General features: G+C 35.0%; 1 pseudogene; it reads right to left on the bottom strand.

The window, feature by feature from the left end:
- Positions 1-2,229: 2,229 nt before the first annotated feature.
- Positions 2,230-7,566, bottom strand: LOC117340460 (annotated as a pseudogene).
- Positions 7,567-17,054: the final 9,488 nt, after the last annotated feature.

Raw genomic sequence — 17,054 nt, 5'->3', positions numbered from 1 at the left:
GAGATGTGTGTTTGTTTATATAGGAGTGTAATGAGAGATGTGTGTTTGTTTATATAGGAGTGTAATGAGAGATGTGTGTCTGTTTATATAGGAGTGTAATGAGAGATGTATGTCTGTTTATATAGGAGTGTAATGAGAGATGTGTGTTTGTTTATATAGGAGTGTAATGAGAGATGTGTGTTTGCTTATATAGGAGAGTAATGGGAGATGTGTGTTTATATAGGAGTGTGATGTGAGATGTGTGTTTGTTTATATAGGAGTGTAATGAGAGATGTGTGTTTGTTTATATAGGAGTGTAATGAGAGATGTGTGTTTGCTTATATAGGAGAGTAATGGGAGATGTGTGTTTATATAGGAGTGTGATGTGAGATGTGTGTTTGTTTATATAGGAGTGTAATGAGAGATGTGTGTTTGTTTATATAGGAGTGTAATGAGAGATGTGTGTTTGCTTATATAGGAGAGTAATGGGAGATGTGTGTTTATATAGGAGTGTGATGTGAGATGTGTGTTTGTTTATATAGGAGTGTTATTAGAGATGTGTGTCTGTTTATATAGGAGTGTAATGAGAGATGTATGTCTGTTTATATAGGAGTGTAATGAGAGATGTATGTCTGTTTATATAGGAGTGTGATGTGAGATGTGTGTCTGTTTATATAGGAGTGTTATTAGAGAGGTGTGTCTGTTTATATAGGAGTGTAATGAGAGATGTGTGTTGATATAGGAGTGTGATGTGAGATGTGTGTTTGTTTATATAGGAGTACGATGAGAAATGTGTGTCCATTTATATAGGAGTACGATGAGAGATGTGTGTTTGTTTATATAGGAGTGTAATGAGAGATGTGTGTCTGTTTATATAGGAGTACGATGAGAGATGTGTGTCCATTTATATAGGAGTGTGATGAGAGATGTGTGAGTGTTTATATAGGAGTGTAATGAGAGATGTGTGTCTGTTTATATAGGAGTGTAATGAGAGATGTATGTCTGTTTATATAGGAGTGTAATGAGAGATGTGTGTCTGTTTATATAGGAGTGTAATGAGAGATGTGTGTCTGTTTATATAGGAGTGTAATGAGAGATGTGTGTCTGTTTATATAGGAGTGTGATGTGAGATGTGTGTCTGTTTATATAGGAGTGTGATGAGAGATGTGTGTCTGTTTATATAGGAGTGTAATGAGAGATGTGTGATGAGAGACGTGTGTCTGTTTATATAGGAGTGTGATGTGAGATGTGTGTCTGTTTATATAGGAGTGTAATGAGAGATGTGTGTCTGTTTATATAGGAGTGTAATGAGAGATGTGTGTCTGTTTATATAGGAGAGTAATGGGAGATGTGTGTTTATATAGGAGTCTGATGTGAGATGTGTGTCTGTTTATATAGGAGTGTGATGAGAGATGTGTGTCTGTTTATATGGGAGTGTAATGAGAGATGTGTGATGAGAGATGTGTGTCTGTTTATATAGGAGTGTGATGAGAGATGTGTGTCTGTTTATATAGGAGTGTAATGAGAGATGTGTGATGTGAGACGTGTGTCTGTTTATATAGGAGTGTAATGAGAGATGTGTGTCTGTTTATATAGGAGTGTGATGTGAGACGTGTGTCTGTTTATATAGGAGTGTGATGAGAGATGTGTGATGTGAGACGTGTGTCTGTTTATATAGGAGTGTAATGAGAGATGTGTGTCTGTTTATATAAGAGTGTAATGAGAGATGTGTGTCTGTTTATATAGGAGTGTAATGAGAGATGTGTGTCTGTTTATATAGGAGTGTAATGAGAGATGTGTGTCTGTTTATAAAGGAGTGTAATGAGAGATGTGTGTCTGTTTATATAGGAGTGTAATGAGAGATGTGTGATGTGAGACGTGTGTCTGTTTATATAGGAGTGTGATGAGAGATGTGTGTCTGTTTATATAGGAGTGTAATGAGAGATGTGTGATGTGAGACGTGTATCTGTTTATGTAGGAGTGTAATGAGAGATGTGTGTCTGTTTATATAGGAGTGTAATGAGAGATGTGTGATGTGAGACGTGTGTCTGTTTATATAGGAGTGTAATGGGAGATGTGTGTCTGTTTATATAGGAGTGTAATGAGAGATGTGTGTTTGTTTATATAGGAGTGTGATGAGAGATGTGTGTCTGTTTATATAGGAGTGTAATGAGAGATGTGTGTTTGTTTATATAGGAGTGTAATGAGAGATGTGTGTTTGTTTATATGGGAGTGTAATGGGAGATGTGTGTCTGTTTATATAGGAGTGTAATGAGAGATGTGTGTTTGTTTATATAGGAGTGTGATGAGAGATGTGTGTCTGTTTATATGGGAGTGTAATGAGAGATGTGTGTTTGTTTATATAGGAGTGTAATGAGAGATGTGTGAGTGTTTATATAGGAGTGTGATGAGAGATGTGTGTCTGTTTATATAGGAGTGTAATGCGAGATGTGTGTCTGTTTATATAGGAGTGTAATGAGAGATGTGTGTCTGTTTATATAGGAGTGTGATGAGAGATGTGTGAGTGTTTATATAGGAGTGTGATGAGAGATGTGTGTCTGTTTATATAGGAGTGTAATGCGAGATGTGTGTCTGTTTATATAGGAGTACGATGAGAGATGTGTGTCTGTTTATATAGGAGTGTGATGAGAGATGTGTGTCTGTTTATACGGGAGTGTTATTAGAGAGGTGTGTCTGTTTATATAGGAGTACGATGAGAGATGTGTGTCTGTTTATATAGGAGTACGATGAGAGAGGTGTGTCTGTTTATATAGGAGTACGATGAGAGATGTGTGTCTGTTTATATAGGAGGATGGTGGTTTGTTCTGCGTATTTCGTTATCAAACTCTGGCAGAATGTTAATTGCATCATCGTTTGACAGGCACAACTCCTCTTCCAAATGTCTGGTCGAGTTTTCTAATGAAGTTTAGTGCTTTCACTTTGATTGACCGAGGCACACGCGCTCGTTGGTTCATATAAAATTTGATCTGCTTGTAGTGTCCTTCACGCATTGTAAAACCCATGGCTTCCTGCTCAAACTTCTGAATAGTATCGTCAAGGCCTGCTTCCATCAGCTTCCAGTATAAAGCTAGAAAGCAAAGAAATCCTGTATACGACATTCATTAACACGGGAAAACAACAATCATAATTTAAAAAGGATCGTAATTGGAACACCAACAGAAAATCCGTCATCTCTGAAAGCGATATAAAAGTTGATCTTCATGGTGTGTTACGTCTAATTAACACAGTGTATTATTGCGATATAATGCTAAGAATGTCTCGCTGTTGTAGTGTGTTTTTACTCTCGTTAGATATATATTCTAATATATTCGAACCAACCCATAATTGTGGGCAGTGTCTAAGCGGCATTAGGAAAAGAATAATAACCAATTTCACGTGGGAATTTCATAGTGTACGAATTACTATATTAAAGTTTACGTACCTAGTACAATCTTGTTGTATCTGGAGTCATATTCCCCTGAAGGAAATGGTCTCATCCAATATAGGACGTCTTTGGAGTGGTGACGTCATACTTTCCAGCGATGTGGTCAAGTGTTATTTGGACCACACGATCTTGTAAAGCCTTCATCCTGTCTCTTATAAACGGTTCTTTAAAAGTATATGCAGTTTTCAGTGAGCTGTCAAAGCGCCCGTTCACTATATCTAAGACCCCTTCTTCTGACACGAAGCTTTCCTCCAACTCATCAAGGTCCTGCTGAATACTCTGGCGCTTCAGTCGATTGATAAGAGACGATAATGCCTCCACATCATTTACGTGAACTCTAGGAATAGCCATTTTCACATCCGGATCGTCTATGTCTTTCCAATTGATGTTTGGTTGGTATTTTTTTGTTGAATTGATCTAACAACTCAAGCTCTTCTATGTTCCTGAAAGAATCAAAACCGGTATATTTGGTAAATTTTAAATGAACTTTTTAATATAATTCATAGTTGTCTTACCATTTCTTAAAACTAGGTGATAACATGAACGCTGATTTAAGCGTATTATTGATATTTGGGTTCGTTTGTTTCTTTGTTTTTTGTTTCAAATTTTTATAGTTCATTATGTATGACGCGCGTTTCTTACTTTTGCATTTTGTTGTATACGTCTGGCACAATAGCTGTAACTTCACCGGCGGCATATTGTACCATGTCATCAGATAGCGGACGCTTAGCCCACAGATCGCCAATCTCTCTTGCCAACAAATCCTGTGTGAACAAGATTAATAGTTTGCAAAATATTTCCGCAAAATGTGAATACATTTAAACTGTATATCATTAACTTTATAATAAGACGACACGTCACAGTCTTGAGACAGTGAAGACAAATGGTACGTACACTTGAATCATAACTAAAAGGACTGGATTTTACAAATTAATCTTAAAGTGTAAAATTCTATATACGGTTCCTCACCTTGACTGTACTTGGTTGATCTGCAACCGTTGAATACTTCCGACATAGATCCTCAAGCTTCAATAAAGGAACGAGTTGTCTTCCCCTTGCTCTCCTCTATCATAATGTTTGCAACCTGCATTTAAATTAATGACAGAATTAAAATCTCTGGTGTCTTTGTTACAGGTGGTCCTCGCCCGAATGGGTCATTCTTACGTTACACATTCGTATTTACTGAAGCTAGATGATCTGTACATGCCATGTGACGAACCATCAACGATTAAATATAAAGCGCCTTTTTTACTCTACTGACCTACAACCTACATGATACATTTGTTTCCACAATAAATTGCAAATCCTGGATCTTTCTTTTGTAACTTTCAGGATAAACATTTTAGAATACCTGAATGTTGTAGGCCTATTTAATAAGATTTAGGGAATAACTGCTAATTCCTTCCGAGTATATGTGAGCGTATTGATACTGGTCGTCTGCGTTGTGATATTGTTCGACTACGTCGATACGTGTATTTACTTTCTGTGGCAACTTCATCAAGTATTTAATGGCCCTAACGACCTTCTGTTGTGTTGATAGGCCGTTCATATAAACAATATGATACTTTTTTATTTGTCAAGTTGAAGAGATGAGCGTAATCAAACCTTACTATCTCGCACATAGGAGAGGGCATTCTTAGGTTTCCATAAATATTGATAGAAAATTATAAAATATCAAATCTAACCAAACCAAACCAAACCTTATTAAACCAAACATTCTTGAGCTATGGAAATATGGACGTAGTCTCTCTGTCTGATACTTTTAATTTAAATATAGAACAATAACTTAAAAATTAAGTTGCCAGCCCTAACTTTGGTACACCGCATATTGTCTTAATGTGACCAGTATAAAACAGGTTTCATTACCCCTGTTTAAATGCAAAGTAATACTCCTGACACACAATCTTAACAAAGGCTATAACATCTGCAAAAAATGCCTTTAATCAGTTCAGTGAGAAGTGATGATGAATTATGGATAGAAAACTATATTACTCTAACTTTTGTCTCAAGTAGGTGACGAATATATTTTGCGCAATTAATCGCTTAATCCAACCCGCAAAGATGTGGAATAAGTACAAAAAAACGGACGAAAAAAGGCAAATAATGCATTTTTTGTGAATCACAAAATACATCACGTTCAATATAATGTTCAATTTAATGTACGACAAAAGTGATGTATTCATGAATTTATTTGTAAGGCGTCATAGGGCGTAGCAGCTGTTCTTCCCTACCACGTGCGATATATCCAATCCTTAGCAGCTGCGGGATCACCCAGTGATGTGTTAAATAACTAGGAAACCTTGAAATAGGGGAATGCATATTAAAAAAAAAAAATTATGATAAGTTACATAATAATACCACGCAGCAATATCCTAGGGCTAGTAGATACTAGAGTAGGCTGGAGAGGTGTACAGGACAGTACATATACTGACACGGGTCATCGTATCATGTAGTGTATATCTATGTTATATCGTTTAACTAACAATTTTGTCAAGCTGGCGTATCTAGCTCGAGAAGAATGTCTCGCCAGTTACATCATATCACCTTCGTGCATTCAGTATAAGCTATATGTTATAATTGTTTTTCTGTCCTAGTCTTGGTTAGTTTTAAAATGATTCATTATATTTCAGAATCAATTGAAAAGGTAATTAAACAAATTTTGTTTAAAACTGTGATTTCCCTATAAAAAATAGCTAAAATTACCTCCTCCTCAGAGGGCCACAGAATTCACAGTTTTAGCAATGCAAATTAAAACTCCTTCTATTTATAAAAAAATGAATATTATTTTATTCTACAGTCAATTTGACAATTTTGGCTGACCTGTGTATATAGTATGTTTCAGTAAGATTTCGTTGAAATCGTTGGATGGATTTTGGAAAATGCATGTAAGGCAAACATATTCAATGTTTAAGGACGGAGAAAGGAAGAAGGCATAAGGTGATACAGATAAATAATGGTACCTGCGTGTCGAAAACGTTCTGGAGTCGAATGTTAAACTGGTAGTAGAGAGCAGCACTGTCATCAGAGCAGGAATGCATCACCTGATTTTTTTACGGAAAATTAAATTAATTATGAAAGGCCCGACTGTTTGTACCAAGCGTAGTATATATCTAGTTTCCGTCATTGTTAAAACGTGAATAAACTTAAATACATATATCTTCTTTTTCTCTCCGAATAGCTGATAAGACGGTTGTTCTGCAGTTAGTATTTAGGAAATTCGTTGATACATCGCCGGGTTCGAGGAACACAACATTTTTCCTTAAAGAGGCTTACCCGCAGACGGACCGGTAAACGGCACATCTCCGATCACTAAATAAATTTAGTATACGTTTCTATGTGACAAAATTAGAGGCTTTCCGACTTCATTTCTTGAAAACAATTACAGAATATGTATTTAAAAGACGTTTTAAAACTCAACCTGAGAGGGAAATGTATGGAATATAACGGCAAATCTTCTTTGTAAATCGCCGCTGCCTTTGAAGTTATCACTGTGTGGCACTGTGCACGTGCTTGTTTCTTTGATTTGTCAATCAAATTAGACTCCACTTTGTAGCGAGGACTTATTGCGGGTTGCGATTAAATAAATAATATTTAAAAAATGAGGTTTTAATATCACTTTTCAGCGTTTTATAAGGAAAATAAAATGAAAAACTCAACAATTCCAACAATCTATCATGTGTAAAAAATCTTTTTCTATTAGCCAATTTTTCTGATCTCTCTGCGGGCAAGCCTCTTTAAAGTCCGTGTATAAGATATAATCAGGACTATATCCGCGCACAGTCAATTATCTTGATTAGGTGTATTCTGCTTTTACGATAATTTCCTGATGCCAGAAAAAAAATGATGAAAGATAAAAAAAGAAATTCATTCTACTAATACTAATTCTGTACCTTTGTAATCTTTGCTGAAGTCAGTATATCCTATAGTTTCCCTTGCGTGAAGAGAGACTTGTTGGTGTGAATGTCAAACAGGTACTCTTTGTGGCTAACAGTTCCAACCTGGAGCAGTGTCAGAGGACCATCCTTACCAATATGGACTCCTTTAGCGACTACTACGACCACACCGCATTTCTCGAGCTCCCTCACGATATCGCGACACCTACCAACGTCAGTGACGACCTCCACATTATTATTTCCAGACATAGTGTTGTCCTGAATTTGAACATGTTAATAATGTCACTTTTAAAATAAGTATCTTCATTGTTTCACGGCTCGTCACCATCACGATTACAACCATATTATACAAGGGGTACGTTTGCAAACGAAGCACATCAAACTCATTTATCTTTTCCTGAAAATTGACACCAACTGGAATTACATACTTCTTTAGAAGGCTTGTTTCCAATGTGATAACTTGATCCATTTAAACATTCAACGTGTTACAATGTTGTCAATTCAGTGATAAGGCTTTTATTTATTTTTACATCAAAACCTCGTTTGGTCTGCTGAAGACGACATATTATAAATGAAAATTATACCTCAAATTCCACGGCTCCTATTCACCAAACTGTACTCGTGTACAAATACATATTCTGTGCTCGATCTCGAGTAGGTTTAGTCATAAATTTGATTTTTGAAATTATGTTTTTGAGCAGAAAATTGTTTCATGGACACGAGTCCTGTAGTTATGGTGGCTGATTTGTGCCATTTCGTTATTTAGTCTTTTCGCCCCGAAAAAACGAAAATGAAGTATCGAAATTATCGTTCTTTCGTCTTTTCGCCCCGAAAACACGAAAAGACGACAATTAAGGTTTGTTAAATTTCGGGGCGAAAAGACGAAATAACGAAATAGCACAAATCAGCCACCGTATGTAGTCCAATTATTGAACGGACAGTAACCTTCGGATCGTGTATCTAAATGGACAATGAACTAATAGCTAGGCATTCCCATGTTACTGCAGATCTGTTTTGCATCAATAGGAGAACTATTTAATTGTGAGAAATTTTATGAAATTATCAAAGGAAGTGATACCTATTCATAGTACCCTGTTACAATGTAAGAATTCTTTTCTTGGGGTACGACTGGTTCCCCAGTTATCAGTTACACATGTTTCTCATACAAACGAAAGATAATTCTTAATAAATAAGAACAAAACAAAACGACAGGTAATTCTTAATGAATAGAAACGAAACAAACGACAGGTAATTCTTGATAAATAGGAACGAAACCAAACGACAGACACGTCTTGATAAATAGGAACAAAACAAAACGACGGGGATTCTTAATAAATAAAAACGAAACCAAACGACAGGCAATTCTTGATAAATAGGAACAAAACAAAACTACAGGAAATTCGTAATAAATTGAAACGAAAGAAAACGAGAAGCAATTCTTAGTAAATAGAAACGAAACAAACGACAGGTAATTCTTAATAAATAGGAACAAAACAAAACGACATGTAATTATTTATAAATAGAAACGAAACTAAACGAGAGGTTATTCTTGATAAATAGAAACGAAACCAAACGACAAGTAATTTTTAATAAATAGGAACGAAAGAAACGAGAAGGTAATTCATAATAAATAGGAACGAAATAAACGTAATTCTTTATAATATAAACAAAACCCTATGTTACATTCATGTGACTCACAACCATCCTTACACTTCGTTGATTTATAAGAAAACTCATCGATAGCATATACTGACATAAATAATGGTAATAAAGTGTATTATAGTGATTATTTCTGATGATCTATTGTTACCATTAGATAATGCTAAAGTACGTACCTCACCTCACCTTTAAAATGCCTGTGATTGCTGCGCACACTTGCCGGGTTGAATTTTGCACCGATACTGCGAGCACTGATACTTTACGTTGGATGTACATCCCGATTGCATAACAAATTGACCTATATAGATAATAATGATTATGAAAGTTACATGCTATATTAGGTACATGATTTCCGAAAATCGTTAATATACGATTTTTGTAAATAGCCAATGTTTTAGTGATTTTCTTTCTTTTTCCTTTTTAACGGGTACGGTCATTTTTGTGAGGATTCAAAGCAAATTAAATAAAAAAATCAGTTTTGACTTTCTTTACCGGGCGTCGTTCCTTCTTGGGAGTACTTGTAGCAAAATCACATTAAGTTTATGTTGCTGAAGGATGTTGCATACCAAAATAGATCAGATTTCTTAATTATGTACAATAAAGAATTCAAATAAAGTATTATTTTGGGCCCTTCTCCTACACCGCTAAACATTATGTCTCCTCGACTCATAATCTTAACAATCATCTTATAAAAATCTAGATGGTCATTCCCACTATGTTACTTGAACATCGTTAATGTAACGCAGTGAGAATGAACATCTATATTTTATTAGATTATGACGAAATTGTACCCAGATTCATCAGGCTCTGCTATTTCAACCAATGGGGAGCAAGTTACATCGTTAATACTGCCGCGCCCATGGATTCTTCAATGCACGGAAGGCGATGGAGGTTTAAACGTCTTTCCGAATTTATACGAATAATTCTCGTTTAAGATGTTTTACTGATATGACTTACAACGATAATGTAAATTAAATCGCTAGGCATTAACGCAAATGATGTTGGATCAGACGTCAGTGTCATGGACTAATGTACGAGCTCATGTCATAATCTTTTTCACTTTCTCTTTATTCGATTTCACCTTCTTTCAAATGTTCAGAACCTGAGAGCCAGTTTCGAAAATATCATCAAGGATGCCTTTTAGAGCTAAGGGAGTTTTGGTGCAACACGCAGCCTTCGTCCAAATGGGCCATAAAACTTAGCATCGGGCTTTTTCGTCTTTTTCGATATGACAACTGGCGTACATCATGCATTGTTGCCTTTTGATGACATGAATATGCTCCACCACACACCTGCTAACAATATTCAAGCACATGTACAGTAATCTGGAAACCAAATAACACAACTGTCGTGTTTTATTAAGTGCGGACATTCGATTTCCCCATAAGTTTTCCTTTAGTCAAAGTTCTATGCTTCCCTTATTTGTCCATATTTTTTGTTCCTGTATCATTTCAATAATACTTTATCAAAACAAAACGGTTTAATGTGAATTGGGCAACAGGACATGCCTAAATAGGTCCGTGAGATGCATTCATATCAAACAATAACATAATCATTATTTTGTCATAAACATATTATCACTTGACTAGACCTTTAAATGATACCTCATTCTAAAATAACATTCAAACTTCGGATAGATTGTAACTACAAATACACACAAATAATTATCTTTTTAAATGTAAACATTGTTATTTATCTATAAACATATACACACCTGTATACTCAGGGTTTCAGGTCAGCATACATATGCTTCCTATCAGAACAAAACATCAACATATACTACTACCTGTACGAGAATTGTAATAACGCTATATTAGAACACATAACAATTCTCAGTATCTGTTAAACAATAGTTTATACTAAACAGTTCCTTATCAACACTTCCTTTCCATATAACAGTTATATCTAAAAGCACTAAAATGTCCAGTATATAACTACTATGTGTTTAGACAGTAATTGAAGATCAAGAGTAAGAGACATGCTGAGAAAATACTCATAAAAATATGCATTTAAACAAAAGATACACTGAAGCAAATCATCACATTGCCACAACCTTTGATACTCATGAATTATCCGGTATTGTGTTTACTTTCACCAAATTCAACAAAATAGGTACACTGAATGCCACGTGAACAACACGTCACACAGGTACATGACATTACACATATACACTGCATATGTACTTTTTTTATATATATTACTCAAAAATTTCAAACCTGACTTGTATGAAGAGTAATGTCGGATACAAAGACCCTGATTGTGACAGTATATTTTGGAATTTAGCTAGTTGTCGGAAACAAAACAGCTATTGTCGAATATTTTAGATTATGCGAATGTTTGATATTAGACTTTAAATACTGAACTATGCATACATATACCAATTTGGGTTTGTTTAACAGTTTGAAATGTGTTGTTTTAAATCAATTGAAAACGAACCTTAAGGCTGTGATTACAAGGTAATTACGCGATTTACTTCATTGTATCGATTGTATTATATGTTATATCAAATGAAAACACTAGATCGCTTAGGATCTCAGTTGACCTATTACGATCGCCTTTTGCCCGGCGTTGTCCGTCATGCGTCGTAAATAATTTACATTTTCAACTTCCACTCAGCTACCAACATACCAAGATACCTGATATTAAGTCTGTAGCATGCTGCGACGAAGGGCAACCAAATTTGCTCGAATGAATGACATTGACCTTCATTCAAAGTTACAGGAATGAAATATGATGAAATCTCTGATCGACTTCTTCTTAATAGACAAAAAGCCCAGAAACCCAATATTAGGTCTGCAGTATGCTGGAATAAAGAGCAACAAGGTTTGTCCAAATTGATGACTTTGAACTTCATCCAAGGCCACATGGGGTCAAATATGTTGAAATCGATGAAACAACTTCTTCTTGATAAGTAAAAGACCCATAGACCCGATATTAGTTCCGAAGCATACAGGGATGAAGGGCTTCCAAGTTAGGTCAAATGGATGGCATTGACTTTCATTTAAGCTCACTGGGGTCGAATGTATTAGCGTATTAAAAATTTCTGTTTGATAACCAAAAGCCCCAGAGACCCAATGTAGAGTTGTAGGGTTTGACGCATGCTAGGATGAAGGGCTACCGAGTTTGTTCAAATGAATAACCTCGACTTTCATTCAAGGTCACATGGGTCAAATATGCTTAAATCTTTAAACGATTCTTTTCTCAATGGCCGAACAATAAAAGTTACTCGATATCAACTGGAATTCTTTTAATTTAGGACAATTTAAGTTTTGATGTCTATGTTTAGTAACAACAGTGAAGCACGTGTAACTTGCAGCCAACACCATGTAAGCTCTACCTCCTTCTAGGCAACGCCGTTGTGTTAAACGTTGTATACATATATACACGGCCTTATTTTTTCTCCCTTATCAACCACAATTAGGAGCGTCAGCTAAAATAGGGGGTCATTTTGATTGTTGTTCCTCGCTGCTATCTGATAAGGTCCGTAACTAAAATGTCCTTTCTATAAAAGGAAATAAGAACGTATTTTGAATAATTTTAATTCTCTCAAATGTAAACATGCATAAACTCATAATGTCCACTATGAAGTTTTAAACGTAAAATATTGACAACATTAACACCATTTGAACGACGACAGCTATAGTAATAAAGAATAACCATGAATGGTACGAGGTTATACGACTCTTGTTTGTGATCGAAAAGCTCAACGTAAGAATATAGCGTGCATATAGTTCACAAGAATATAATTTTAGAATGTAATAGTGTAATACATCGTTATAACCTTTTTTGTTCAGAGCAGATCATTCGTTAGTGACTAGTTATTGATTTTCTTCAGTTATCGATTTTTGATTGATGATAAAATTTCAACGGTTATCGTGTTAATGATTAATTGCCGGTTGGTTGATTGATGCTTTACTGTTGCCGACTGAACGGAAAATCTAAACGTTTAGCTGAGAAAGTTTATTGTAAACCACTCTGATGTTCTATTGTAAAAACGGAGATATCATAGAAAACCATTCCATAGTCAAAACATTAGACATAATTATTGTTCTATTTGTCCATAGACGTGACTATCATACCTGAAAAAAGCCTTCAGGAGCACAGCACACTATTATCCGAGACATACTTTTGACAAGATGGCGACTTTACGCACAAGCTCAAAATGACCTCCTACTGTGGCCAGAAGAAGTGGAACCTAAACAGACTAAATATAACGTCTTACAAACTAACATTGATATATCCATAACAAATTTCAGACGGGTAGTAGAGTCATTTCATGGACGATTCAAGCAATGGCTGTCTTTTTTTTCACTAATCAGCTTGCCTCGACCTATTTCATTGATGTCATTGAGGCACTCGTTAGGATAGTGACAATCTATCTCCCGGGAATAGGATATTGTATATGTTAGAGCACCAGAGCGCAAAATATAGGGTATTTAATGACAAAATAAAACCGCGCCTTAGTGTTCACGACACCATAGTTTAGCGTTGTAAGAAGAGACAGAGCTAGTTAAACTAGATGCAACTGCAGATACTTGTGACTTTCCAAAGCTATACATGGAATACCATATGACAACGGGAACCAGTGAGTATTTGCATCAAAACGTGAAAATGTTTAAGACAAACCAAAGACCAACCGTTGTTTTCCAGGTATCACGTATTGTCGACTAATTTAGAATTACTATGTAAACCAACACTAACAGTACCAATCCGAATCTAAGACGTGGAAGCCAAACAGGATTCCAGAGCAGGTTGTTTAATGCCCAAACCAACACAATTTTATCATGTAGCATCCTTGTTAGAAAATTGATTTAGCAGTTGTAAGAATATTTAATACTTGTGGTTATCAGCGGACATGACGTCCATTTTGAAAGTGGAAATTTCACTTAGTGGCCTTATATTTATTGCTATAATTAATACATCTCTAAAATCTGACCAAAAATAACTTCTGTATTAATTTTATTTGCCATCCTGGATGCTTCATCAACATACACTTCTCATATATCGGACTAAACTTTATATTTGATGTACTAGAATTGATCTCGTTACCTAAACACCGCAACATCTAGCAGTCTGTACCTTCGGGTACAATATATTGGTATCTGCATGTCATTCGACTTCCAGAGAGAAAAGTTTAACATGTTGTAAGATTGTAAACACACAATAATACTTTACAACTAATTTTTTTGCGGCGGCACAGCTACGGGTTCAAGACATTTGTAACAAATTATCAAATCCATTGAAACAGAAAAATGTATAACCCGGTTAGAGGTATTAGATTTCGATAAGAAGTATAAACATTGAATATTTTCAAAATAAAGATAGCCTCGGTGTTGTGGAGACACGACATTTTAAGGAGTTAGTTTCGTCTACGTTTGTGTACAAATTTCAACGACTGATCCTACGCTAGACTGGTGTTGAAAATCCTGTAATTAATTATGACCAGATGCACAAAGTTAGTTAGAATGCATAGCCTCTACCGCAATCTTGCGATTTCAAATTAATCGTACCTAAAGGGCGTAATTCAAATGACAACATATCTTCGCGCTGGTCCAACATATATAGGCGATTCACATCAAAATACCATTGTCCCGTCGATGAAAACGTCGGGAAAAAATCCCGAAGCATTTTTTTTAGCTGTCATCAATCATACTAAATTGTTGAGATATATTAATGTGATCCAATTTCAACTTTCTGTGCATGAACAAAACGATAATTTTAATTGTGTCTCTTAAAGGGTTTACGTCGGCGCGGAAGGAATTCCGAGAAAATGTTTTGTTGGGCACTTCCGGTGTTTAGAGGGCATGGTTGTAGTAGCAGTCGACAGTCGTGTACAAGGTAACTAATGGAAAAGTAATGTTTTACATGAGCATGGCAATCATTAATTCTTGTTTGTTATGAAGTCTTTCTATTGATATATTTTAATATGATATGATTGCCAATGAAATTAAAGGCGATTTCTCCGATTACCAAGATTATGGTGTCCCTTGTTTTCTTTTTGACAGCTGTCAAACTGAATTTGTTATCGTCACCTCACAGATGTGTACAATTTATTGAAGTTTTCTTCGGGTTCTTAACTCGTCATAATTTTAAAGCAATCTCTCTGAATAAGAAATGTTCTATCTCCGAGTGTGTTCCTAATTTAATTAAAATGTTGTTTTTTTCTGCAAATTCCACGGGAATCTCAACAAAACGACCCGCGTGTTTAACACTTTACAATATATTCAGTTCGAAATCTACGATGACCAATATGAAGAATGTTGAAATTTGCACTCGAAATATTTTTTTCGGCATAGCCGTGTACTATTCTTTTGGACCCGGATATGACGCGACAGGTGGCGTTACTGGTCAAGATGAAGTATGTGATTGGTCAATGTAGCGGTATATACAAAATGCAGATATACAGTTAAAAACGAAACAAAGTTAAGATTGAATGTGAGCTGAATAATTGGATGTATTTTGTTTTCAAATGGCACAGTAAACCTATACTCCTAGTTCAAATGCAGTCTTATTATCACTAAAAATGATTCAAACTGATTTTCTTTCATTGCTGAAACGCATTAGTTCGTTAAATTATTTCACCAGCAATTTGACATTATAACCACCAGAATTTAAAATATGCCGTTTATCTTTTTCTTATTTCTTGTTTTCCTTTAAATCACGTACTTTAAATAAGAAATCCCTTTCCTTATACTAAATATACGTTCAAGTTATTGACCTATTCCATGGTAAGTGATTGCTAGTAATTTGCAATAATCTATAGAAACATATGAGTTCATGTTAAGTCCATTTAACGATGATTAATGATGTCACTATGTCCAGTTCAGACCCTCCCACTCGTGGTATTGCTTTGGTTTAGTTATGTATTACAGCACAAGATGCAGCTTTAATAGTCAATCAATTATTATTTCACCAAATTTCTAATGTCATGAAGATTGAATAATTCTCTTTATTTTGATACATTTCATTGGTCACTGCTATGACTATATCAATAGTTATCAGTTCATACGTACTATTTCACTATTGTTTCACTATATAACTCTATTTAAATACCCATACTTCCAGCGGACATGGCCTAATCTATTGTTTTGACCATGTCCATGGCTGGTGTGAGGTCCGTTTCACTTTGAATGACCCTCAGAAATATCAAAAATACTTTTTGGAATTACTGAAAATAAGTTAATGATAGAAATAAGGTTTAAGTATTACTTATTTCTTGATAAATCGGTTGCTTTTTTAGTATTTTGTTTAGTTGTAAGTAGTTCATAATTAAGAAATACAATAGCTCACATATATCTGCAATTCATTTACCTACTTAATTGGTACTTCAGTTAATATAATTGATGTTTTCAGGTACTATGTACAGATTTTGTATACAATTTATTTCTGTACATAGCACATTTGCTCGTATGAGCAAATTACTTATGTGATAAAAGGAAAGTTTGGTTTGGTTTGGTTTATTTAATTTAACGTCCCATAGGAAAGAAAAAAAAACTAATTCATATCATAACTTTATCAATTGAAGATATCGATGCTTGCGACGTAAATATCTATAGCTTTTGGAATCCAAATCATGTATAAAAACTGCAATATATAAAAACGCAAAATAGTTGGCTTGTGTCATTTATCAACTGATTAGAAAATGCAGGATTCGTTTAGACTTTTACATCAAAAAATATAAATTCATTAAAAATAAACATTCTAAAGTTCACAGGGCTATAAGCATAGTTGAAATGTATCCAGAACTTATAATACGTGTTTGTGGCCCGTGTGTATCAGGATAATTCTGTATTACAACTAGAATGTTTATATGCACAATATCTGTACTGACCATTTTATATGGATACAACACTGCCAACAAATTGCCCCATGCCTTGACAACTGGTACAACAGCAACATCTTAGTATGAATTGTATGTGGTTTCATATTTTGCTTTCACTTCAAATTTAAAGTCAACTCATAAAGCAACATTAATATAGGGAAATATTAGGTATCACCTTGTTCCTGACAATATTTATTTCTTGTCACTTAAAAATAAAGCCAGCTAGAGCAAACATTTTGAGTAGGAAATATAATTG

This window comes from Pecten maximus, chromosome 13 (genome assembly GCF_902652985.1).
Source record: "Pecten maximus chromosome 13, xPecMax1.1, whole genome shotgun sequence".
In the NCBI taxonomy this organism is placed as follows: domain Eukaryota; kingdom Metazoa; phylum Mollusca; class Bivalvia; order Pectinida; family Pectinidae; genus Pecten; species Pecten maximus.
Note: the sequence above shows the minus strand (reverse complement) of the source record. Positions and strands in the feature narration are given on the sequence as shown.